The 27,944-nt window shown below is 44.9% G+C and overlaps 1 protein-coding gene across 3 annotated transcripts in view; it reads left to right on the forward strand.

Moving 5' to 3' along the window:
- Positions 1–27,944, forward strand: part of LOC147108540 (engulfment and cell motility protein 2) — a 166,883-nt gene that overhangs the window by 11,944 nt on the left and 126,995 nt on the right. Inside the window, exon 1 of one of the 3 annotated variants that reach the window (XM_086005208.1) lies at positions 17,593–17,875. The exons of the other annotated variants lie outside the window; for them this stretch is intronic. The gene's annotated coding sequence lies outside the window, so the exon portion shown is untranslated. Of the gene's footprint in view, positions 1–17,592; positions 17,876–27,944 lie in introns of those variants that run through there. 3 annotated transcript variants of the gene reach the window in all.

The raw sequence follows: 27,944 nt of genomic DNA on the forward strand, positions 1-27,944 counted from the left end.
GTAGAAACAAGGGTCACTTGGGGAATGGAATATTCCTACTGTAGAAACAAGGGTCACTTGGGGAATGGGATATTATTCCTAATGTAGAAGCAAGGGTCACTTGGGGAATGGAATATCATTCCTACTGTAGAAACAAGGGTCACTTGGGGAATGGGATATTATTCCTACTGTAGAAACAAGGGTCACTTGGGGAATGGAATATTATTCCTACTGTAGAAACAAGGGTCACTTGGGGAATGGGATATTATTCCTACTGTAGAAACAAGGGTCACTTGGGGAATGGAATATTCCTACTGTAGAAACAAGGGTCACTTGGGGAATGGGATATTATTCCTACTGTAGAAACAAGGGTCACTTGGGGAATGGGATATTATTCCTAATGTAGAAACAAGGGTCACTTGGGGAATGGGATATTATTCCTAATGTAGAAACAAGGGTCACTTGGGGAATGGGATATTATTCCTACTGTAGAAACAAGGGTCACTTGGGGAATGGGATATTATTCCTACTGTAGAAGCACGGGTCACTTGGGGTTACTAGTTGTTTGGAGAAGTTGTTTTTTTTAGCAGGTTGACTAGAAATTTCCAAAATGTAAACTAAAGAATTTTTTCCCCCACCTCTGTGTTGCAGACATATGGGGAGATTTTCCTAGGACTTTGCCCGACCGCATTGCAAATGGGGGTAAATTGGGCAGGCTGAAGCACTTGTCTGTAAACCACCTGACTTTCCTCCATTCATTTAAATGGGAGAATCAATCAGGTTCCTTTCCAGCCATGTGAAAGAAAGACTTGCATTTATATAGTGCCTTTCACGACCAAAGTGCTTTACAGCCAATGAAGTACTTATGAAGTGTAGTTAGTCACTGTTATAATGTAGAAAATGTGGTGGCAAATTTTCACACAGCAAGATCCCACAAACAGCGATGAAATAAATGACTTGTTTTTAGGTGTTGTTTGAGGGATAAATATTGGCCAGGACACCAGGGAGAACTCCCCTACTCTTCTTCGAAATAGTGCCGTGGGAGAGAGCAGACGGGGCCTCGGTTTAACGTCTCATCCGAAAGACAGCACCTCCGATAGTGCAGCACTCCCTCAGCACTGCACTGATGTGTCAGCTTAAGTCTCTGGAGTGGGCCTTGACCCCATGACCTTCTAACCCTGAGGCGAGAGTGCTACCAACTGAGCTAAGGCTGACGCACAGGATATTCCAATATTTGCTGTGCCCAGTCGCAGAACCAGGAAAATCTCCCCTATTAACTGTTGAGGGTTTCAATTAATTTTCATAATCATGAAAGAAAATACAAGAACTTGAGCCATGATTCCACCACAGTTGCTTTGGGTTTTGGTCCTGGATAAAACTGTGGTGTTAGATCAAGGAGGGATTTAAGAGAGTTCAAAATAAGAGGGATTTTGATAAGAGTAAGTAAGATTAAACTGTTTCCACTGCCAGGCGGGTTGATAACCAGAGGACACAGATTTAAAATAATTGGTAAAAGAACCAGAGGGGAGATGAGAATTTTTTTTCAAGGCAGCGAGTTGTTGTGATCTGGCATACGCTGCCTGAATGGGTGGAGGCAGCAGATTCAATAGTAACTTTCAAATGGGAATTGGATAAATACATGAAAAGGAAATAATTGCAGGTCTATGGGGAAAGAGCCGGGGGAGTGGGACTAATTGGATAGCTCTTTTCAAAGAGCCGGCGCAGGCACAATGGGCCTCTTTCTGTGCTGTATGATTCTATCAAGCATTCGTGGATTAAGTATAGCAATGTGCTCGATGCTAAAGTTCCTCTTCTTTCCCCTTTTCCCCCCCCCCCCACCCCTCCGTCCTTGTGACCTCTAATGGAGACACTCCATTTTAGTGCTAGTCTACAGACTTATACTATATCCGCTTATGTGATGAGTGACATTGGTGTAAGAATTTAGTAATATTCACGAAATAGCTATTTTCTGTTTATTTGCAAACTATAATTGAGTTACCTTGGAAATGAGTTATTTCCAGGAACAGCTCGCTGTCATTGCATGTTCTGTTGACAAGCTGTGCCACAAAGCAGGAGGGAAAGGACTATGTTCCCCCAACTTAGCTCAGATTCCAGCCTGAGCCACATTGAGTGGAGGCTGTGGCATCCCCCTCTTTGGTGGGGGGCAGCTGAAATTGGATAGGCTGATGCCTCTGACCAACTAAAGAAGATGACATCAGCAGTCTGGAAACTAGCTGCTTGCTCATCCTGTCACCATAGAAACACAACGGGGAGAATCTGAGCGTGTTTGCCAGGGTTACTGGCCATCCTCCAGTGACTATTCTTTGATGACGTTCAATGTCAGCAGGCTATTTGAAAGTGAGGGGATCATAGCTGAGCCCAGACTTGTCACCTGCGTTGGTCAGTAGGGTTGTTGGATAGCAACTGAGAGAGAGAACTATGACCTAACTTTTTTTAATTGTTCCCCTGCATCCCCTCTCCCCGCCCCCCCCCCCCCCCAAATAGGCCAAGGGCACTGAGGCCAATTGCAATGCTCCAACTGGCTGAAACCAGCTAGTTCAGTACTGAGCCTGTGATGTTCTGCTCTGTGTGGATTAATACTACACCAGGCAGTGCCTTTACCTACTCGGCCAGCAAGGGCTCCAGAGAATAAAGATTCTTTCAGAAGAATGTAGCCAAGATCAGCACTACCATGAGAATATGTACTTAATGCCCACTTTCTGAGACAAGATGTTTTTTTCTTCTCCAATTCCTGATACCAAATTTGAATTGTAGCATAAATTGAATTAAAGCATAAATTGATGTTAAAAGTGCATTGTGCCCCCGCACATTATCTCCTCCATCTCCCCCACTATTTAAAAAAAAACATGTAAAATGAAAACGATACTCTAGATTTGTCCCTGTAGCATTTGTAGTTCTATATTTATCTGACAGAAACCCAGATAAAACAGTCAATTAAAAATGTTTTTCATGTGCTGTTTTGTAAGTGTGGGAGCTGTCCTTATTATTCTCTCTGCAATAATTTGTTTCCCCCAGGATATTTCTAATCTTGGTGAGCGTGAGTGATTTTCAGAGGCTTTATAATATCAAAACATAATCCCGCATTCAGGTTTATTTAACGAGCTACTCCTCTGAATTTGTAACTGATTTTTTAAAAAGGCAAAGTATACCGGGGCTGGATCCAGTCGGTCAGGCAGTGGCATTTCACCTCTAGAACTAGGGTTCAAATTCGGCCCAGACTAGAGGGATGAAAGGCCTTCTCTGTATGCTGGGGGTGAAAGTTCAACACAAACTTGTTCATTCAGCTCTTAGCGGCCTGAGGCCATCTGTGCAAAACCAATCCCTAATTCAGCAGAAGCTGCCAGAGCTGACTTGGAGAGGCCACAGGATGCCTGGTGTGTGAAATGGAGAAAATGCAGTAGAGGTTGCTCTGAGATCCATCCAGGACAAAGCAGCCAGCTTGATTGGCACCCCATCCACCACCTTAAACGTTCACTCCCTCCACCACCGGCGTACCCTGGCTGCAGTGTGTACCGTCTACAAGATGCACTGCAGCACCTCCCAAACCCGCGACCTCTTCCACCTAGAAGGACAAGGGCAGCAGGCACATGGGAACACCACCACCTCCCAAGTTCCCCTCCAAGTCACACACCATCCTGACTTAGAAATATATCGCCGATCATTCATCGTCGCTGGGTCAAAGTCCTGGAACTCCCTCCCTAACAGCACTGTGGGAGTACCTTCAGCACACGGACTGCAGTGATTCAAGAAGGCGGCTCGCCACCACCTTCTCAAGGGGCAACTAGGGATGGGCAATAAATGCTGGCCTTGCCAGCGACGCCACATCCCATATATGAAAAAAAAGATTGGGGCTGAGACTCCTTGGTGTAACAGAGTAAAAGGAGCTTCACTGCAAATCTAACCTTGCGATACCTTGACTTGGGGGCACTTGATGGTGATGTAGGTTCCTCAAAGAAAAGTGTTGCATTTCCCACAATATCCTGCTCTCTGCCTCTCTACCCCTCTCTCTATCTCTCTCCTTTTAAGACGCTCTTTGAAACTCTTTGACCAAGCTTTTGGTCATCTGCCCTAATATTCTTCCCTTATGCGGCTTGGTGTCAAATTTTGTTTGATAACGCTCCTGTGAAGTGCTTTGGGACATTTTACTACATTAAAGGCGCTATCTATATATAAATGAAAGTTGTTGTTGATGATGATGAGCAGGGCGAAACTTTCCAAGGATTTTAATGGATAAATGACCTCTTATCCCTGACTTTTCCTGTTACACTCTTATTTTAAAAAAAAAAGTGCAATCGCTGCTATGTCTAGTCCTGGATTTAATTGTACAAAGAAGTAGTTCAGATAATCTGATGGTTTCAAATAGTTGATGACGTACAATCACAGGATGTGTCCAAAAAGGAAACTTTTTCATGGTGCCTTGGGCATGAAGCAATTTTTTCAGAATAAGCGGTAGTTTTCATATTCCCCTGGTTGAGTGCAATGTTGAGTTGAGTGAAGCGGGCAGCCAAACATGAGCAAATGAGTTGGAGACATTAATTACTGTGGGTCAACTGCTGGTCCCCTTCACCAACCTGCCCCTATTCTCTTCCCCCGCGCCCCGCCCCCCCCCCCCCCCCAGACCAATGGCTACTCTGTGCTGTCAAGTTCCTTTTCCAATGCCACCACCACAACTAATGCACCCCATTGCAATATTACTAAATGGCACAGGTTATTAGGGAAGATGTTGAGTCAATGCAAGTCCAACTTAGTCTAGGGCTTTAATTGTGTGGAGGAATTTTTAGCTTATCTAGCAGTGCCTTGGCCAGAATCTCATTTGCAACTGTTGGAGAGAAATGTCCTGGGTCCACCAACCACGGACTGACCGCCTGTGTGGTTAGAGACCTGTATCCTCCCTAGTCGGAATTTTAGTGTCCTTAAAGACTTCCTCTTCGTGGGGTCTGTTTATTAAAAAAATTGTGACCGTTATAATTCTCAGCCTTGTTTTCAAATCCCTCCATGGCCTTGCCTCGCCCTATTTCCCTAACCTCCTCCAGCCCCATAATTCTGAGAGCTCTGGCCTCTTGCGCATCCTCAATATTCTTCGCCCCACCATTGGTATCCGTGCCTTCAGCTGTCTAGGCCCTAAGCTCTGCCATTCTTTCCATAACCCTCTCTGCCTCTCTCTCCTCCTTTTAAGACACTTCTTAAAACCTACCTCTTTGACCAAGCTTTTGGTCACCTGTCCTAATACGTGGCTTGGTATCAAATTTTGTCTGATAACACTCCTGTGAAGTGCTGCGAAGACGTTTTACTACGTTAAAGGTGCTATATAAATGCTTGTTGTTGTTGTTGTATAAACAAAGCTCTTACAATTTCACTACAAATAACAAACAAAGCATTTAATTCTCCCACTTTTCCCCTCTTTCCCTGTTGGTAATTACAATTTAGAAGAATGAGAGGTGATCTTATTGAAATATAAGATACTGAGGGGGCTCGACAAGGTAGATGCAGAGAGGATGTTTCCCCTCGTGGGGAAATCTAGAACGCGGGGGCACAGTTTTAGAATAAAGGGTCGCCCTTTTAGAACTGATGAGGAGGAATTTCTTCTCTGAGGGTTGTAAATCTATGGAATTCTCTGCCCTAGAGAGGTGTGGAGGCTGGGTCATTAAATACACTTAAGGTGGAGATAGACAGATTTTTACAAGATAAGGGAGTGAAGGGTTATGGGGAGCGGGTGGGGAAGTGGCTTTGAGCCCAAGATCAGCCATGATCTTATTGAATGGCGGAGCAGGCTCGAGGGGCCAAGTGGCCTATTCCTGCTCCCATTTCTTATGTTATCTTCCACTACTAGTTAGTATCTGGGCTTGTGTGCACCACAATTTTAACACACAGATTGGTGCATTTCCAGGAGCTTGGGTTTCTGGCGGAGAGGGGAAAAATTCTGAGTTGGCAGCGGTGGCTAGATTTACTTGGGAGTAGAAGCCAGATTTAACCTAGAGTCCAGTGCAAGTGGGCCACAGGTTGCTCTTGAGATTTCTCGGGTTGCAGTGGGAAGTCTAGAAGGTTAGTTATCATCCTTGAAAGAGGTAGAACTGGTTCCTTCCAGGAAGGCGTTACTCTGTCGTACTGTTTGCAACACAGATTAAAAACCCTAACGTTTATAGCCGTGCCCAACTAATAACCAGCCTTTTGTAGCAATCCTAATGGTCAATCTGGAAGCAGGTGTTGGACTGTTGACCATAGCGATGCTATGAAGCTTAACCATTTGTATGCCAGCCTTGGTGTCTATTTTTAATTGGACCCATTTTTGGTGGCATTGGAGTCCAACACAATCAACTCGTCTCTTTTCTACTCACCTCAACATAATAATTAGGAGCAGGAGTCGGCCATACGGCCCCTCGAGCTTGCTCCATCATTCAATAAGATCATGGCTGATCTTCGACCTCAACTCCACTTTTCCGCCCGATCTCCATATCCCTTGATGCCCCGAGAACCCAAAAATCAATCTATCTCAGCCTTGAATATACTCAATGACTCAGCATCCACAGCCACTTTGGGTAGACAATTCCAAAGATTCACAACCCTCTGAGTGAAGAAATTCCTTCTCATAGAATCATAGAATGGTTACAGCAGGGAAGAAGGCCATTTGGCCCATTGAACCCGTGCCGGCTCTCTGCAAGAGCACTTCAGCTAATTCTACTCCCCTGCTCTTTCCCCGTAGCCCTGCAAAAATTTTTCCTTCAGGTACTTGTCCAACTCCCTTTTGAAAACTGAGATTGAATCTGCCTCCACCACCCTTTCAGGCAGTGCATTCCAAATCCTAACCACTCACTGAGTAAAAAAGTTTCTCCTCATGTTGCCTTTGGTTCTTCTGCCAATCACCTTAAATCTGTGTCCCCTGGTTCTTGACCCTTCTGCCAATGGGAACAGTTTCTCTCTATCTACTCTGTCCAGATCGCACATTGTTTTGAACACCTCTATCAAATCTCCTCTCAATCATCTCTGCTCCAAGGAGAACAACCCCAGATTCTCCAGTCTATCCACGTAATTGAAGTCCCTCATCCCTGGAATCATTCTCGTAAATCTTTTCTGCACCCTCTCTAAGACCTTCACATTCTTCCTAATGTGCAGTGCCCAGAATTGGACACAGTATTCCAGATGAGGCCGAACCAGTGTTTTATATAGGTTCATCATCATTTCCACACTTTTGTACTCTATACTTCTATTCATGAAGCCCAGGATCCTTTAAGCCTTTTTAACTGCTTTCTCAACCTGCCCTGCCACCTTCAATGATTTGTACACATATACCCCTAGGTCTCTCTGTTCAGAATTAGAATTGTACCCATTACTTTATATTTCCTCTCTTCATTCTTTCTACCAAAATGTATCCCTTCACACTTTTCTGCGTTAAATTTCATCTGTCACGTGTCCGCCCATTTCACCAGCCTGTCTATGTCTTTGTGGAGTCTATCACTCTCCTCCTCACTGTTCACTATACTTCCAAGTTTTGTGTCATCTGCAAATTTTGAAATTCTGCCCTGTACACCCAAGTCCAAGTCATTAATATATATCAAGAAAAGCAGTGGTCCTAGAACTGACCCCTGGGGAGCACCACTGTATACCTTCCTCCAGTCCAAAAAACAACACTTCACCACTACTCTCTGTTTCCTGTCACTTAGCCAATTTTGTATCCATGCTGCCACTGTCCCTTTTCTCCCATGGGCTTCAACTTTGCTGGCAAGCCTATTATGTGGCACTTTATAGAACGCCTTTTGGAAATCCATGTACATCTCATCAACCCTCTCTGTTACCTCATCAAAAAAACTCGATCAAGTTAGTGTGATAAATCCAGAAAGTGGAACAAGGAACTCAGAGGCTAGATGTTAGAATTAACACGAGTACTTTATTAACAACTGGGAAACACGTTTACAGACAGCCTGCATCAGCATCCTGGCATTCCACCTTGTGCTGACCTATACAGGAAGCAAACCTCTGACCTAACAGGAAGCAAACCTCTGACCTTAGTAGCAGCATTGGCGACAGTACCACCTGGTGGATAACCTTAATCATAACATCCCAGATTACTATATCCCTTCCCCCCTTAAGATTTCAGTATGAATTTCTTAACAAACAACCATTCCTGAGGGTCACATAAGGAGTCTCCATTCATCATGTTCCATACTTGACGAATCTAACAGTTCAGTATCAATCTCTCTGGTGGCTTGCGAGTCCTTTGTGAATGTCTAACAGTAACAGTAAAGTCCCTGCTTGTTTGTGGTGAAGCCACCAGCTGCTCCTGAGCAGTGCTCAGAGTATCTGACTCTGCAACGATGGTTTCCTCTTGACGGATAGGTTCCTGTGGAATTATCTCTGTCCCTGGTGGCGGCACCACAGATGCACTTGGATAACTGGGGGCAACCCTGTCTTCAGTCATTGCATCTGGAACCTTCATTTCAATTTCCCTTGTCTGGGAAGTATCTGATCTACATGTCTGCATACTACCCTACCATCTCCCAACATGACCTTGTGTGATACGGGACCTGTCATTGAGTCTATGAAGCCAGGAATCCACTTTGGTCCATAACTGAAATTCCTGGTAAGGATCGCATCTCCTTCTCCAAAACTTCGGCTCTTTGTTCTTTTGTCATGGTTCTCTTTTTGTTTGTTTTGTTTGTTTTGTCTGTTTTCCATTTTCCTTTTTAGGTCTGGGTGGACAAGGTCAAGAGTGGAGCGTAGTCTACGACTTAATAACATCTCAGCAGGAGAGAGTCCTGTGGTGGATTGAGGTGTTATTCTGTAGTTGAACAGAACCCGTGACACTTTGGCTGCTAAACTCCCTTCTGCACTTTTTTTCATCATCTCCTTAAATGTTTGTACGACTCTCTCCGCAAGTCCATTCGAGGATGGATGATATGGAGCCGAGGTCACCTGCACTATGCCATTTTTTCTCAAGAACTCTTTTGTCTCTGTACTCACAAAACAAGTGGCATTGTCACTCATCACGATTTCCGGTAGCCCTTGATTACTGAAGCTCCGACGCAGGCAGTCTATAGTAGTAGTGGCGGAAGCAGAATTTACAGGATAAACATCCATCCATTTGGAATGTGCATCAATGATTATGAGGAACATCTTCCCCATGAATGGACCCGCATAATCTAATTGCAATCTTCTCCATGGTTTATCCGGCCACTCCCAGGGGTGGAGAGGAGCCGCTGCTGGTGCCTTCCGGTGTTCCTGACAAGTGCTGCATGTCTTGACTAGATTTTCTATCTCCATCTAGCTTTGGCCACCACAAGTAACTCCTAGCCAAAGCTTTCATATGCGAGACCCCAGAATGACACTGATGTAGTTGCTCTAGGATAGACTGTCGTGCTGGCTGTGGAATAATCACTCGTGCTCCCCACAACACGCAACCATCCTGCACACTCAGCTCTGTTTTCCTGACACTAGGGTGTGAAGTCAGCCCCTTCCGGATGCTGTGGCCATCCCCTCACCACATTCTCGAACTCTAGACAGTACTGGATCTTTACCTGTCCATGTTCTTACTTGCTCTGCAGTCACAAGTGCCATGTCAGTGTCCTCCAACATCAAAACTCTGTCCTCTGGAGCTGCACGGATAGGTGTGCCTGGCAGTGAAAGACGGCTCAAGGCATCTGCGTTCCCATAGTACTTGCCCATATTGTAGACGATGACATACTCATATGCCCTCAACGTCACTGCCCACCTCTGGATCCGGGGTGACACCATCTGTGGAACTGCTTTCATTTCGTTGAAAAGAGAGAGAAGAGGTTTATGATCGGTGCATATGGTGAACTTCCTGCCATATATGTACTTGTGGAACCTCTGTAACCCAAACATTACTGCTAACCCCTCTTTGTCTAACTGGGAATATTTTTTTCCCGCTGGTGTTAGAGTTCGGGACATAAACCCTATTGGTCTTTCAGTTCCATCTTCCATGCAGTGTGAAAGAACTGCCCCCACCCCGTAAGGTGAAGCGTCACAAGAGAGAATGATGTCTTTCTCTGCATTGTAGTGAACCAGCACATCCAACGACAGCATCAGTTTCTTGGACTGTTCAAATGAAACCCCCTGCTCCTCTCCCCACTGCCACTGTGTCTCCTTGCGCAGTAGCTTGTGAAGAGTTGCTAACACAGTTGACAAGTTTGGTAAAAACCTGTTATAGTTCAGCAGTCCCAGGTAAGCTTTTAACTCAGCCACATTTGTAGGAGCAGGGGCGTCCTGCAGTGCTTGTACCTTCTTGAGTGGATGGAGCCCGGTGGCGTCCACTCTGTCCCAGGAACAATGCCTCATTCCCCAGGAAAGTGCACTTACTCCTCTTGAGCCGGAACCCTGCCCTCTCCAATCTCTGTAGTACCTCTCTCAGAGTGCTCAGATGCTCCTGGTCGGTTCTTCCCGTCACCAGAATGTCATCCAGATAGATGGAAACATGTAGAATCCCTTGCAGTACACCTTCGATTGTCCTCTGGAAGATAGCTGGACTAGATGAGACACCAAACGGTAAGCGGTTATATGTAAACAAGCCCTTGTGTGTATTTATGGTGACATACTTCTTTGATTCGTCATCCAGTGTAATCTGCAAGTAGGCATGACTCATATCCAACTTTGTGAATTTTTTTCCTCCAGCCAGGTTTGCAAAGAGATCCTCTGTTTTGGGAATAGGATACTGCTCTAGTTTGGACACCCGATTGACAGTCAATTTATAGTCTCCACAGAGTGTTACCGAATTGTCCGGTTTTAAAACAGGTACTATGGGAGCTGCCCATTCCGAACATTTCACCGGCTCCAGTATGTTCTCTCTCAATAGACGGTCAAGCTCAGCCTCTACCTTTGGCTTCATGGCATAAGGCACAGGTCGTTGTTTAAAAAACCTTGGCGGTGCCTCCTTGTCTACATAAATCTTGACTGGGGGGCCATTAAATGTGTCAAGTTCCCCCTTGAACACACTCAACACTTCTTGCAAAGTCAACTGTTTGCCCGCATCTATTTGATGTACTGCTCCCCAGTCTAATTTAAGTTCTTTTATCCAGCCCTGACCTAACCAGTTTGGTCCGGTACCCGATACTATAACTACAGGTAGCTGTTCCACTGTGTCCCTGTGTTGCACAGTTACCTTAGCTGTACCTAATGTCGCTACTCGTTCACCTGTATATGTTTTAAGATGCAGGGAGCAAGGCTTTAACTCTGGAACTTTTGCATGGTTCCACAATTTTGAGTACTCTGCCTTGTTCATTATGGTCACGTCGCACCCTGTATCCACTTCAAAGTTCACCTTAGAGTCATTTACTGTCAGTTGCAATGTGATAGGAGCCACTTTTGGAATGTTCTCTAACATGCTATACATTATGAACATGTCCTTTTCTTCCTCAGCTTCCCCGATGATGTGGTGTGCTCCATGTTTTTTCCCTTCTCTCCCTTGGTTTTGCTGTCCTCCCCCTTTTGGTTTGGATTCCTCCACAGGTGATTTCGCCCTGCAAGCTCATTTTGTGTCCTTGTTTCCCACACTTGTAGCACTTTTCCTCCAGAAACCGGCATTCACTCGCCAGGTGATCGCCCTTGCATCTATAACATGCCTTCACATGCTCACGTTGTGGTTTCTGATGCATGTTCAACTTGTGCACAACAAGCTGACCTGCAACTTGCGTAGCATTTGCCCTGTCTGAACCCTGTATTTCTTTTACATCTTGGTTCGCTGTCTCTGTGGCTTGAGCAAGTTCCAATGCTTTTTCATAAGTAAGCCCAGTCTCGGATAACAATCTACGCTGCAGTTGGTTGTCCATAATTCCGCAAACTAGCCTATCTCGCAGCAGTTCCTTCAGGTTGTTCCCATAATTGCAATCTTGTGCTAATTTACGCAACACCGCTACATAGTCCATTACACTCTCTTCCTCTTTCCTCTTCTTTGAATTAAACTTGAACCACTGTACAATCTCACTAGGCTTAGGGTTGAAATGTTCTTTTAGCAAAGCCACTAATTCAACAAATGATTTGTCTCCAGGCTTTTCAGGACTGAGCAGATTTTTCATCAAACTGTAGGTTTGGCTTCCCACTGAACTAAGCAGAATAGCTTTCCTTTTTCTGGCATCATTTATTTCATTTGCTTCAAAAAAATAACCCAACACTTCACAGTATTCTTCCCAGGTTTGTGCTTGAATATCAAAAGCGGAAACCGTTCCTACCGTGGCAGCCATGCTCTCTTCCAGCTGGTAGCTAACTTTAGCTTGTGATTTTGTTGTTTAAACGTCCCGGCAGACTTTTCTTCTTTATGCAGGGTCCTTTAGTTGCCTCGTCGCCAAATGTGATAAATCCAGAAAGTGGAACAAGGAACTCAGAGGCTAGATGTTAGAATTAACACGAGTACTTTATTAACAACTGGGAAACACGTTTACAGACAGCCTGCATCAGCATCCTGGCATTCCACCTTGTGCTGACCTATACAGGAAGCAAACCTCTGACCTTAGTAGCAGCATTGGCTACAGCACCACCTGGTGGATAACCTTAATCATAACATCCCAGATTACTATAGTTAGTTAAACATGATTTGCCTTTAACATATGTACTGGCTTTCCTTAATTAACCCACACCTGTCCAAGTGACTGTTAATTTTGTCCCTGATTATTGTTTGTAAAAGCTTCCCCACTACTGAGGTTAAAGTGATTGGCCTATAGTTGCTGGGTTTATCTTTACACCCTTTTTTGAATAAGGGTGTAACATTTGCAATTCTCCAGTCCTCTGGCACCACCCCCGTTTCTAAGGAGGATTGGAAGATTATGGCCAGTACCTCTACGATTTCTTCCTTCACTTCCCTCATCATCCTCGGATTGCATCCCATCTGATCCTGGTGACTTATCTACTTTAAGTACAGCCAGCCTTTCTAGTACTTCCTCTTTATCAATTTTTATCCCATCCAGTATCTCCTCTACCACCTCCTTCACTATGTCTATGGCAGCATCTTCCTTGGTGCAGACAGATGCAAAGTACTCATTTAGCACCTCAGCCATACCCTCTGCCTCCATGCATAGGTCTCCTTTTTGGTCCCTAATCAGCCCCACCCTTCCTGTTACTACCTCTTTACTATTTATATGCCTATGGAAGACTTTTGGATTACCATTTATGTAATTCTATTCTATTCTCATACCCTCTCTTTGCCCCTCTTATTTTCTTTTTAACTTCTCTGAACTTTCTATATTTAGCCTGATTCTGAGATGTATCCTTGACCTAACATCTGTCATACGTGCTTTTTTTCTGCTTCATCTTACTCTCTCTCTTTAGTTATCCAGGGAGCTCTGATTTTAGTTGCCTTTCCCCCTAGTGGGAATCTACCTCGACTGTACCCGAACTATTTCTTCTTTAAAGGCAGCTCCATTACAGTTTTGCCTGATCTTTGATTCCAATTTACCTGGACCAGATCTGTTCTCATCCCACTGAAATTGGCCTTCTTCCAATTAAGTATTTTTACTCTAGATTGCTCCCTGTCTTTTTCCATAGCTAATCTAAACCTTATGATACTATGATCACTGTTCCCTAAATGTTCACCTACTGACACTTGCTCCACTTGACCTACCTCATTCCCTAGAACCAGATCCAGCAATGTCTCCTTCCTCGTTGGGCCGGAAGCATACTGATCAAGAAAGTTCTCCTGAACACACTCAGTCTCAGGATAAGGCATTGGCCATTTAAGACTATGTAGTTCTAGACTCTCCAGCAAGGAGAAACAACACCTCATAAGAACAAGGAGCAGGAGTAGGTCATTTGGCCCCTCGAGCCTGCTCCGCCATTCAATAAGATCATGGCTGATCTGATATTGGCCTCAACTCACTTCCCTGCCTGCTCCCCATAACCCTTGACTCCCTTACCTTTCAAAAATCTGTCTATCTCCACCTTAAATATATTCAATGACCCAGCCTCCACAGCTCTCTGGGGTAGGGAATTCCAAAGATTCACAACCCTCTGAGAGAAGAAATTCCTTCTCATTTCCGATTTAAAAGGTTGCCCCCTTATTCTGAAATTATGCCCCCCTAGTTCTGGGTTCCCCCACGAGGGGAAACATCCTCTCTGCATCTAACTTGTCAAGCCCCTTCAGAATCTTATATATTTCAATAAGATTCCCTCTCATTCTTCTAAACTCCAATGAGTTTAGGCCCAACCTGCTCAACCTCCGCATCTACCCTGTCAATTCCCCTCAGAATCTTGCAGGTTTCAATGAGATCACCTCTCATTCTTCCAAACTCCAGAGTATAGGCCCAATCTACTCAATCTCTCCTCTCATCCCAGGAATCAATCTAGTGAACCTTCGTTGCACCCCCTATAAACCAAGTATATCCTTCCTCTGATAAGGAGAACAAAACTGTGCACAGTACTCCAGGTGTGGCCCTGTACAATTGTAGCAAGACTTCTTTACTCTTGTACTCCAACCCCCTTGCAATAACGGCCAACATGTCATTTGCCTTCCTAAGTGCTTGCTGTACCTGCATGCTAACTTTGTGTTTCCTGTACGAGGACACTTAAATCTCTCTGAACACCAACATTTAATAACTTCTCACCATTTAAAAAATATTCTGTTTTTCTATTCTTCCTGCCAAAGTGAATAACCTCACATTATACTCCATCTGCCATCTTCTTGCCCACTCACTTAACCTGTCTATATCCTTTTGCAGGCTCTTTGTGTCCTCCTCACAGCTTACTTTCCCATCTAGCTTTGTATTGTCAGCAAACTTGGATACATTACACTCAGTCCCTTCAGCTAAGTCATTAATATAGATTGTAGATTTTTAGATTATAGATAGCTGAGGCCCAAGCACTGATCCTTACGGCACACCACTAGTTAGACTGCCAACCGGAAAATGACCCATTTATCTCTACTCTCTGTTTTCTGTCCGTTAACCAATCCTCTATCCATGCTAATATATTACCCCCAACCCCATGAGCCCTTACCTTGTGTAGCAAGCTTTTATGTGGCTTTTGGAAATCCAAATATACTACATCTACTGGTTTCCCTTTATCTACCTTGCTAGTTACATCCTCAAAAAACTTGAATAAATTTGTTAAACACGATTTCCTTCTCATAAAACCATGTTGACTCCGCCTAATCATGTTATGATTTTCTAAGTGCCCTGCTACCACTTCCTTAATAATGGATTTGAACATTTTCCTGATGGCTGATGTCCGGATAACTGGCCTGTGGTTCCCTATTTTCTCTCTTCCCCTCCTTTCTTGAGTAGTGGGGTTACATTTGCTACCTTTCAATCTGCTGGGACTGTTCTAGAATCTAGGGAATTTTGGAAGATCACAACCAATGCATCCACTATCTCGGCAGCCACCTCTTTTAGAAGCCTAAGCTGTAGGCCATCAAGTCCAGGGGATTTATTGACTTTTAGTCCCATTATGGTTTTCTGTACTGGTCTTAATTACCTTAAGTTCCCTCACTCTCATTAGCCCCTTGGTTCCCCACTATCTCTGGTCTGCTTTTTGTATCTTCTACTGTGAAAACAGATACCAAATATTTGATTGAAGTCTCTGCCATTTCCTTATTCCCCATTATAATTTCTCCTGTCTCAGCCTCTAAGGGACTAACGCTTACTTTTGCGACTCTTTTTACACACTTGTAGAAGCTCTTACAATCTGTTTTTATATTTCTTCCGAGTTTACTCTCGTATTCTAATTTCTCCCTTTTTATCAATTGTTTGGTCATCCTTTGCTGGTTTCTAAAGCTCTCCCAATCCCCAGGCTTGCTACTATTCTTTGCAGCATTATAAGCCTCTTTTAATCTAATACGATCCTTAACTTCTTTAGTTAGCCATGGATGGATCACTTTTCCTGAGGAGTTTTTAATTTCTCAACGGAATGTATATTCGTTGAGAATTTTAGAATATTTCTTTAAATGTTTGTCATTGCTTATCTACCGTCCTACCTTTTTAATCTAATTTCCCAATCTACCTTAGCCAACTCGCCCCTCATGCCTATGTAATTGGCTTTATTTAAGTTTAAGACTCTAGTTTCGGACTTAGAATTTCGCATTGGGTTTGAGAGTGAAATACTTATATTATGATCACTCTTTCCCAGAGGATCCTTTACTATGAGATTACTAATTAACCCTGTCTCATTACACAATACAAGATCTAAAATAGCCTATTCCCTGGTTGGTTCCACACTGTATTGTTCTAGGAAACTGTCTCGAATGCATTCCATGAACTCGTCCTCCAGACTACCTTTGCCAATTTGATTTGCCGAGTCTGTATGAAGATTAAAGTCCCCCACGATTATTTTATTGCCTTTGTTACTATCTCCTATTATTTGTTGATTAATACTCTGTCCAGTGGTATAGCTACTGTTTGGTGGAAGTAGTTTATAGGCCCCCCTGTGTTTTCTGCCCCATGTTATTTCTTATTTCCACCCATACTGATTCTACTTCCTGATCTTCCAAGCCAAGATCCTCCCCGCCCCTCCTTTTTTACTCCCTTGGGAAAAGTCCCACAAACATTCAGTGACAAGGTGTCTGTATAAACTATAATAATCTCAGTAAATAATACTGAGGTCATAATGCAGCATGTGTCCACAGGTTACAGAGGCCTTCCAATGGATGCCATTATTATATTTTCACCAGGATGTGCTGGAGAGGTCACACCCAGATCTGGTAAAGCCAATAACTTGAGTCTCTGGAAATGGAGCTCCCAGCTTTCCAGAGTCCATTATATTTGGATCTGACGGGCCAGCTGGTTTCCCTGATTTTTGTCTCCACACTCAAAGGCCTGGACACTCAGCTAGATGAAAGAAACCACCATGTTTTCAAAAAGAATTACAGTCCCGTGCAAGTTTTATGTATATTTCTGAACTGTGTGTATTGGGAGTATATCTGCTATAAACTGCCAAATAAGATCAAGGCCTTGGAGAGGGTGCAGAGGAGATTTACTAGAATGGTCCAGGGATGAGGGATTTCAGTTGTGTGAAGAGACTGGAGAAGCTGGGATTGTTCTCCTTTTTAGAGCAGGGAAGGTTACGGGGAGATTTAAGAAAGGTGTTCAAAATTATGAGGGGGTTTTGATAGAGTAGATAGTAGGAGAAACTGTTTCCACTGACAGGTGGGTCTGTAACCAGAGGACACAGATTTAAGATAATTGGCAAAAGAACCAGAGGAGACATGAGAATTATTATTTTCTTTTACACAGTGAGTTATGATGTTCTGGAATGCACTGCCTGAAAGGGAAGCCGATTCAATAGTCCCTTTCAAAAGGGAATTGGATAAATACTTGAAAAAGAACAATTTGCTGGGCTGGGGGAGTGGGACTAATTGGAGCGCTCTTTCAGATAGCTGTCACAGGCACGGTGGGCTGAATGGCCTCCTTCTGTGCTGTAAGATTTAATGAAGATTTATGTCAAGTAGAATACATGTGAAACCCCAACAGGCCGGGGTGTGTGTGTCTGGAGGGATGGAGTAGGTGATGGTGATTGGTGATGTTTTAAAGTATTTTGACACAATTGATTTTATTGGGTGCTGTTAACAAACAAAATGAGGATGGTGCCCTTTAAATTGTAAAATAAATGGCCCAAATCCTAGCAGGTGAGCAGCTGGTTGCTGCCAGTGTGTACTGACTTCCTTGAGCAGTGCCTCACTGATATTCAGCAGCCTGATCTCTGTCCTCTGCATGCAGGTAGTATATTGCGGAAGGATCCTATTTCTGTGCGTAAAAGATATCAGTAGCTCATTGCTGCAGTACGAGCTATGATGTTGGAATAATTCTGATGCTGCAAAGATCTCTCTGCACTCGTTGACACATGAGTAATACCTGTTTTGTGTTGATCTCTGCAGAAAGAGAAGGGGACTTTTTTTTTTGGAGCTTGGCTTTTGTTCTGGATGTAGTATTCTTGGCAGCTAGTGAAGGTGAGTTTGACATTTTTGTTAATGAAACGTTGCCTGTATTAATGATCTACAGCAAGGTTGAATCAATACTGGAGCGCCATAAATCCCTCAGTCTTTTCTTCCTCCCGATACCTTCAGGCTTTTTAAAACCAAAGTTTGGCATCCCCTCTATCCTGATTTACCACCTTCTCTCCTACTCTTTTCAGCTGCAGTGGTGTCCTGCACTGAGGGCCTTGGTCCTTTTACGTTGAAGGCAACCAATTTAAAAAAAAAAAAAAAAAAAAAAAAAATTCTTCCATTAGCGCACGCTTGGGATCTGGTTTGAACAGAGTACCAACTGGGTGGCCTTACTGTTCCAAGCATGGCCTTGACATAGATCAGTAACCCACAACTCATTAGTCATTCATCATTTACCCACAAGTGACCTTTTTTTTACAAGTCCCCTCCCTCACCTCTTTTTCTGGTACATTGATGACTGTATCGGTGCCGTTTCCTGCTCTCGCCCTGAACTAGACAATTTCATCCACTTTGCCTCCAATTTCCACCCTTCCCTCACCTTCACATGGTCCATCTCCAACTCGTCCCTTCCCTTCCTCGACTTCTCCGTTTCCATCTCTGGGGATAGGTTATTGACAAACATTCACTACAAGCCCACTGACTTCCACAGCTGCCTGGACTACACTTCCTCCCATTATGCTTCCTGTAAGGACTCTATTCCATTCTTCCAGTTTTTCCGTCTCCGCCGCATCTGCTCTGACGATGCCACCTTCCATACCAGTGCTTCCGACATGTCTTCCTTTTTCCTCAACCGAAGATTCCCCTCTACTGTGGTTGACACTGCCCTTGACCGTGTCCGTTCTATCTCCCGCACTTCTGCCCCTCCCTCCCCGGAACCACGATAGAGTTCCCCTTGTCCTCACCTTTCACCCCATCAGCCTCCACATTCAACGGATCATCCTCCGCCATTTCCGCCACCTCCAGCGTGATCCCACCACCGAACACATCTTCCCCTCACCTCCCCTTTCAGCATTCCGAAGGGACTGCTTCCTCCGCGACACCCTGGTCCACTCCTCTCTCACCCCTTCCCCTTCGCCCAGCACCTTCCCGTGCAAGCGCAGGAGATGCAACACATGCCCTTTTACCTCCCCCCTTCCCACTGTCCAGGGCCCCAAGCACCCCTTCCAGGCAAAACAGCGATTTACTTGTACTTCTTGCAATTTAGTATACTGTATTCGCTGCTCACGATGCGGTCTCCTCTACATTGGGGAGACCAAACGCAGATTGGGTGACCGCTTTGCGGAACACCTCCATTCAGTCCGTAAGGGGGACCCCGAGCTCCCGGTGGCCTGTCACTTTAATTCACCGCTCCACTCCCGCTCAGACCTCACCGTCCTCGGCCTCTTGCACTGTTCCACTGAAGCTCCGCGTAAGCTCGAGGAACAGCACCTCATCTTTCGATTAGGCACTTTACAGCCTTCTGGACTCAACATAGAGTTCAGCAATTTCAGATCATAACCTCGGCCCCTATCATCATATATATATTTTTTATCCACATCTTTTGTTTGTGTCTTTTCCTCTCCCCCACATGGCAGCTGTCTTTCATTCTGCCAGCGCCATTTGCACTTCATCTAAAGCCATCCTTTGTTTCTTAACCTGTCCCATTACATTCTCCTTTTGCCTTGAATATCTCTTAATGTCCCTTAACCTCTCTTGCCTTCTATCCTATCACAGACCTTCCCTTTTGTTCTTTCATCCCCTCCCCCATTTCCCGGCCCCTACACTTGCTTAAAAATCTGTTCCATTTCCTGCTTTTTTTCCAGTTCTGACGAAAGGTCATCGACCTGAAACGTTAACTCTGTTTCTCTCTTCACAGATGCAGCCTGACCTGAGTATCTCCAGCATTTTCTGTTTTTATTTCAGATTTCCAGCATCTGCAGTATTTTCTCTTTGAATTTTTTTATACCTTTTAATAGCTGTCATTCTCGCCATAACTTGCACGATCAGTCAAAGGGGATACACATGGCCCTGAGACTTTTCTACTAGATTTGAGCGGAAGGCAGCCATCTTGTTTTTCAGACTAGAAGAGGCAACTCCCAATATGAGACTGTCCAGTCTTACTTCTGTATGACAGACAGCAAGGGTAGGAAACCATCTTTCCATCCCTGGGTGGTGTTGACTGACCCATTGAGAGGTTTGGGCTGCCTTTTACAGTGGCATTTCACCGTTACTTTATTCACTCGTACTACGGCAGTGCTTGAATGACTAAAAACTAAGTGCTGGTACGGTTAATCGCAAAGAAAGATCACGTGGGCTGGTGGGATTCATGAATGGAAGCACCAGTGTAGCTGCCAAGATCAGTTAGATTGTTAAAATGTTTATCGTAACACTTGAGTGAGGGCTGCAGAAAGAAAATAACAGGAGAAATAAATCACTTCCACACATAGGCTGTGGCCTACTCCGATACCCAAATCCTGGCAGGTGAGCAGCAGGCTGATCCCAATGCATACTGGCCTCCTTGTGTCGGATCACTCTGGTTTACCAGTCCAAGAGCCCAAATCGAGTAGAATTGGGCAGGGAGAATCACGAGGGTTATAAACCTCGTCCTCCTCAAAAATCTGCGCAGTATAGCTTTTAATTTTCTTCGAGACTGATGTATAAAGCGTATTGTACAGATCTATGTGTAGGGTCCTAAATTAAATTTGTTCCTTTAATCGCTCACCTCCTGTGTGCTCCAACAGCTGCTGGAATACCAGAGATTTGTTGTTCCAAGCTCTGTTCTTTCAGCTGGCTGCAGCCACACTGAAAATGATGCATTTGTGAGGTTGCCAAGGTAATGGCAGTACATCTTGATGAGGGGAGTACTCCTACTGGGCTCACTTAAGCGCAGCGTGTGTTTTTGTGTGTGTATTTCACACTGAAGGAAGTCGCAAATACCATTGTGCATTTGTAGAACATGACGACCGTAGATGTTGCAGCTCTCGAACAGGCTGTTCGGCCCATCCGACCTGCACCATTTCGGGTAGTCTCAAGCTATTTGCAGCGTGACTTCAGATGATGAAGTAGGACTTCAGTGAGGTGTTCAGAGAACTGGTTGGTAGACAGAAAGCAAAGAGTTGGAATAAACGGGTCGTTTTCCGAGTGGCAGGCAGTGACTAGTGGGGTACTGCAAGGATCGGCCCAAGACCCCAGCTGTTCACAATATATATTAATGATTTGGATGAGGGAATTGGATGTAATATCTCCAAATTTGCAGACGACACAAAGCTGGGTGGGAGGGTAAGCTGTGAGGAGGATGTCGTAAAACTCCAGTACGATTTGGACAGGTTGGGCGATTGGGCAGAAACATGGCAAATGCACTATAATGTGGGTAAATGTGAGGTTATCCACTTTGGTGGCAAAAACAGGAAGGCAGATTATTATTTGAATGGCAATAGATTGGGAGAAGGGGAAGTGCAAAGAGACCTGGGTGTTCTTGCGCACCAGTCGCTGAAGGTAAGCATGCAGGTGCAGCAGGCGGTTAAGAAGGCAAATGGTATGTTGGCCTTCGTAGCAAGAGGGTTCGAGTACAGGAACAAGGATGTCTTGCTACAGTTGTACAGGGCCTTGGTGAGACCACACCTTGAGTATTGTGTGCAGTTTTGGTCGCCTTACCTGAGGAAGGACGTTCTTGCCATGGAAGGAGTGCAGCGAAGATTCACCAGGCTGATACCTGGGATGGCAGGAATGACGTATGAGGAGAGATTGTGTCGATTGGGCTTATACTCACTGGAGTTTAGAAGATTGAGAGGGGATCTCATCGAAACCTATAAAATTCTGTCGGGCCTGGACAGACTAGATGCAGGAAGGATGTTTCTGATGGCCGGGGAGTCCAGAACCAGGGGTCATAGTCTAAGGATAAGGGGTAAGCCATTTAGGACTGAAATGAGGAGGAATTTCTTCACCTAGAGAGTGGTGAACCTGTGGAATTCTCTGCCACAGAGGGTGGTGGAGGCCAGTTCATTAAATATATTCAAGAAAGAGTTGGATATATTTCTTAAGGCTAAAGGGATCAAGGGATATGGGGAGAAGGCAGGGACAGGGTACTGAATTTGGATGATCAGCCATGATCTCATTGAATGGCGGAGCAGGCTCGAAGGGCCAAATGGCCTACTCCTATCTTCTATGTTTCCCTGCTCAGATTATTGAATTCTTCCGCTGTAGAAAGTGGCAAGCGATGAGCATGGCAGTGAATGAAGCGCATACACTGTTTACACCTTTGTAAATGGAACCAGCAGTAGTCCACTTGGTCTACAAATAATGCATACTTGTTCGAAAATAACATGTATACAGGTAAATGCTGTATATGTCTGTAAATGTAAATTGTCTAGGCCCTAAGCTCTGGAATTCCCTTGCTAAACCTCCACCTCTTTCTCCTCCATTAAGACCCTCCTTAAAACCTACCTCTTTGACCAAGCTTTTGGTCACCTGTCCTAATATTTCCTCCTTTGACTGTCAATTTTTGTCTAATTACACTCCTGCGAAGCGCCTTGGGACATTTTACTACGTTAAAGTGCTATACAAATGCAAGTTGTGTGTGTGTGGTTTATATATATCTGTAAATATAGCCAGTGTTTGTGTGTCCATATCGTCTGCACATTCTTTAGGTAACCTCTTTCAAATGTTATCCCTTTTTGTGAAGGTGCCCTGTTGGAGTCTTGTTCCCTAGATGTCCAACGACCCTTCAGTAATTTGCCCCAATGACCATGTTTGTGAACCTCAACAGTGAGGCTTATTGGGCTATTCAACTGTATGACATCCTATATGACTCTGACTGTGGTAAACTATCCCTCCTCCTCCTTCTCAAACCTGTCTGTAGCCTTTGACACGATTGACCACATCCTCCTCCAACACAGCTCCTCTGTCATCCAGCTAGGTGGGACTGCACTCGCCTGGTTCCATTCTTATCTATTCAGCCATAGCCAGGGAATCTCTTGAAATGGCTTAATTTCCTGCTCGTACAGCATTTCCTGCTCCTGCACCATTGCCCCTGGTGTTCCTCAAGGATCTTCCTTGGCCCCCTCCTATTTCTCATCTACATGCTGCCCCTCGGCGACATCATCTGAAAACACAGCGTCAGTTTCCACATGTACACTGACGACACCCAGCTCGATCTTGCCACCACCTCTCTCGACCCCTCCACTGTCTCTAAATTGTCTAACTGCTTATTTGACATCTCGTACTGGATGAGCAGAAATTTCCTCCAACTAAATATTGGGAAGACCAAAGCCATCATCATCGGTCCACACCACACACTCCGTTCCCCAGCCACTGACTCCATCCCTCTCTCTGGCAACTGTCTGAGGCTGAACCAAGCTGTTCGCAACTTTGGTGTCCTATTTGACCCCGAGATGAGCTTCCGACCACATATCCATGACATCACTAAGACTGCCTATGTCCACCTCCGTAACATCGCCCGACTCTGCCCCTATCTCAGCTCATCGGCTGCTGAAACCCTCATCCATGCCTTTGCTACCTCTAGACTTGACTATTCCGACGCACTCCTGGCCAGCTTCCCATTTTCCACCCTCCTTAACTTGAGGTCATCCAAAACTCTGCTGCCTGTCTCATAATTCGCACCAAGTCCCATTAATCCATCACCCCAGGAGCGCTACTGCTCCTCCAGGCCCGCACCGAAATCTAAAATTCAATTTTGAAACTTACCGGCTTGGGCCTCTTCTGGCCCACGATCTACCTCCCGGGAGGTCTGGCCTGATGAAGTCCTGACCGCTCAGGCCTCCGACTAAAATAGTAGATCAGGTCCCGATGTCATCATCGTGACAAGACATGCATTTGTGAAGAAGGACCCTGCATCCTTCCTGTAGGTGTCCCACTCCCCTGCCCAAAGGAGCAGGATAACATTGGGACATGGCAGAAAGGTAGTGGGATCAAAGGGCTAAGTGCCCTCATTTTAACTGCTCCCCTGCCCAGTTTCCGCTCGGTGGGAAGCGGAGAAGAGAGTTAAAATTGGAGCTACTGTGTCACCCACCGAGCCTTGTACAGGAAACTTTGTGCTATCCGGCACTGACGGGACCGAGCTGTTGCCGTCCCATCAAAACTGCCGGACAAACCAGCGCTAATGTTGAAACATAGAGATTTTGAGCTCCGTATGTGGCAACAAACCCTGCAGCTTCTAAACAGTCGGCCGTACCTTGCAAGCGTCTCTGTAGCTTAGCAACAGCTTCAGCGAGACCTTGCAGAGCCTGACTGGTTGGAAAAAAAAGCAACGAAAAGAAAAAAAACCTAACGAAACGGCTCCTGATTTTTGCCGGTGGCTCGAGCATTCCGGACAGTTAACCTCTGGATAAACCAAAGTTTCCTGTAAGATGTTGCTTGCATCTTGCACAGAAAAACAGTTAGATGAGATTAAACACATCAACCTTATGCTGTACTGACGTGAGACTCAAATATCATTGTGGATTGTGTGGGCTTGAGCGGGCTGGGTGCACATCACTGCTAACTGCCTGTCTGGTGGTTTTGCTGCTCTGTCAGCAGCCTGGTTTGGTGGGGTTCTTTCTCCAGATGAGATTTAAGCTGCTGATGATCTGAAAGTGGGCGGAACTGCAATGGACTGACGGCAAATGATAAAATCTTAGCTCAAAGCACATCCGTGCAGTGCTGGGTGACTGAGCTCTCTGATTCTATTGCCCAGATCCTGCTGATAATGAAAGTAATTTTTCTGGCTGTCTTGAGAAGGCCATTCTCCTCGCAGCAGAGGATGCTTGTTCGTCATTGACCACGAGTTTAGCACATCCTAAGCATGCAAAATTGAGAAGGGAAGATGGGCAGTTTTGTGGTGGGGAGTTTTCTCACTAAGTTGAGGGATATCTGTGCTCACTTTGACACTTTTGTTACTTATTTTAACATCAAGCTTCTAAGTGTCTATAACAGGTGTCATTCAAATCCAGGACAGTCATCCCTAGGTAATGGGAAATGTGCTCTGAAATTGCTAAGGCTTCTAGTCTGGGCCTAATTTGATTGGACCAATAAGGGTCACACTAAGTTGCCCCAGTGTCACCAAACAAGAATCTGCACAAGTGCCCCTTTAAGGAGACACTAATATAAGAAACAAACGTGGTCCAGTCAAACTAAAAGATGCCAAAATGAGCAGCAAAGTCCCCAAAAAAAAAACAAAAGCAACCTTGCCTAAAAGTTAAGCTTGATGCTACATAACCATTAACTATTTATTTGATTTACCTTGTCTTCTCTCGTACTTTTTCAAACCTGGTGATATCTTGCTCTATGGGCTTTTGCTCTACCAGGTCTCTATTTAAAAATAAAAATCATGCACACTAGGGGTCAAGTAAAGCTTTGATATAGGTTCAAAGGAATGCGGCAGCTACATGCCTGAATTCCAGCCTAAGTGTCCACTTTCGCTTGGTGGTAGCACTCTCGCCTCTGAGTCAGAAGGTCATGGATTCAAGCCCCACTCCAGAGACTTGAGCACATAATCTAGCCTGACACACCAGTGCAGTGCTGAGGGAGTGCTGCATTGTTGGAGGTGCTGTCTTTTGGATAAGCCATTAAACGGAGGCCCTGTCTTCACTCGGGGAAAACATCCCATGGCACTATTTTTGAGGAGCAGGGGAGTTCTCCCTGGTGTCCTGGCCAATATTTGTCCCTCAACCAAACTTCAATATATAAAAAAAAATTACCTGGTCATTATCACATTGTTGTTTGTGGGACCTTGCTGAGCGCAAATTGGCTGCTGCGTTTCCTACATTACGACTGTGACTACACATCATTGGTTTTAAAGTGCTTTGGGACGCCCTGTTGTCATGAAAGGTGACATGTACAAATCCTTTGCTTTAAGAAGATCACCCTTACTGCATCATTAGGAATTTGAAGTTACTTGCTAGGTTGGATTTCATCAGAGCTTTTTTGTTTCTGTGAGGCTGACGATTTTCCATCCTTCCTCCTACCCCAAAGATGATTCACCCTTCTCCACCGCACCCCCCCCCCCCCCCCCCCAAATAACTGCAGGAGTACAGCCCAGGTGCCTGAATGTCTGCTAATTGTACTTTTCTCGTTCTATCTTCATTCCCTTTTATACAAAATAGGGAAAGGGGACAGAGTCCACATTCTGTCTTAAACTATGTTTTCTTAAAACTTTTAAACATTCTTTCAAAAAGTCCTTTTTGAGTCCTCTGCTAATGAATTCACTATGTAAAGCATCTTTTATAAAACACAGCCTTTCAACATCAATGGAAGTTTAATCAGGTTGCCTCTTGATCTCTCTCCCGCCATGTGAAATGTCAGTGGCTTTGCACTTGAGTCACTGGTCCCTTGATCTGTGATTTGCAGCGGGTACTTCAAATACCACATGGAGAGATGTGGTCCCTTGATTTCAGTCTCCCAGGCAACGATATAACATCTCCAATCTTGCTTCGCTACCCTTCAGTCACATTACGGTTGGAGCCAATCTTCTGTTTTTTCTTTATTCTGCTTCCCTTGAGCAAGATCATGAGGGGATATTTTGTCCCTAAATTAATTGAGTGCAAGGGGAGGGAAATGTCATTTTTCCATTTTGGCCGTTCCGTCAGAATGCTGTGTTTCAATTTTCGCGGCGTTCCCAGCTGTCCTGACAAAGGAAGATACTGCACTGTATTAATCTGTAACTTCAATAAATTCCTCGTCTGCTTAGGTCAGAAGTACTTCATAATCATAGTCTCTTTCTTTGACTCCATCTGTGTAGGTAAGCTGGCTCTGTTCAAATCATCGACAATGTAACTATCCTTTTCTTGCTTTGTACTTCACTTTCTGAGCTCAACCCAGCATCCTTGTCACCTGTGGCTCAGTTGGTAGCACTCTTGCCTCCGAGTCCGAAGGTTGTGGGTTCAGGTCCCACTCCAGAGACTTGAGAACAAAACCTAGGCTGGCACTCCAGTGCAGTGCTGAGGGAGTGCTGCAGTCTTTCGGGTAAGATGTTAAACTGAGGGCCCCGTCTGCCGCCTCCGGGGAGGACGAAAAAGATTCCCATGACACTATTTTGAAGAGGAGCAGGGGAGTTTGCCCTGGTGTCCTGGCCAATATTTGTCCCTCAACCAACATCAATAAAAGACCAGATTATCTGGTCACTATCACATTGCTGCATGTGGGAGCTTGCTGTGCGCGAATTGGCTGCCGCGTTTTCTACATTACAACAGTGACTCCACTTCAAAAAGTGCTTCATTAGCTGTGAAGAGCTTTGGGACATCCTGAGGTTGTGGAAGGTGCTCTGTAATTGCAAGTCTTTTTTTTCCTGTCAGGCAGCAGTTTTTTTTAGCACTTCTGACACCAAGTAATGACAACCTATTTAGTAGCTTCTTTCTTATCCATTTTTTTTTCTATTTTTGCATCATGCCTAGTATAACACACGGCCTACAATACTGTGACTCAGTTGGTTCAATCCAATTCTGGCCTCTTAACGATATTCTTATACTGGCTGTAACTCCAGGGATTGGAGCAGTACAGAAAGATCCCCCTGCTGCTTCTGCAAAGGCTTCCACATTTTCCAAATGCTGGCCGCACTCCCAGCACCTTGTCCAAGTGGCCATTCTTCAAGTGTGCCTGACGGAGCAGCGCTCCGAAAGCTTGTGACTTCAAATAAAGCTGTTGGACTATAACCTGGTGTTGTGTGACTTCCCACAATTCTTCAAGTGAGCCTGGTTGCTGAGTGTCGGCTGGATGTTTGAGTTTGGGGAAGTTTGCAGCGGAGCCGGTGCTCTTCTCACCTGCTGTAAACAATTGCAGGAGTGAGAACCTAGTATGGGGAGTGAGAACACTGATTGTTCCTTTTTCCACCCCCCCCCCCCCCCCCCCCCAATTCCTTGTGACAGATGAATTGTATAGCCCTCACCTCCCACTCCAACTCCGCATAGCCTTCCTGATCAGTAACATGGGACTTTTGGAACTTGTACTCAATCATTAAACCACAGAGGCCGCCCATACCTTTTTGTATGGAATTTAATTTCTGTGTAGTGTTCGGTTTCAAACTTTACTTCACAGTCAAGCCATGCTGGCTTGTGTTTAAATGATTGAACTGCAACGACTCTCCCTGGACCCCCCCCCCCCA

Source organism: Somniosus microcephalus, chromosome 13, assembly GCF_052327205.1.
Source record: "Somniosus microcephalus isolate GS21.2 chromosome 13, FLI_Smic_1.0, whole genome shotgun sequence".
NCBI classification, from domain to species: Eukaryota; Metazoa; Chordata; class Chondrichthyes; order Squaliformes; family Somniosidae; genus Somniosus; species Somniosus microcephalus.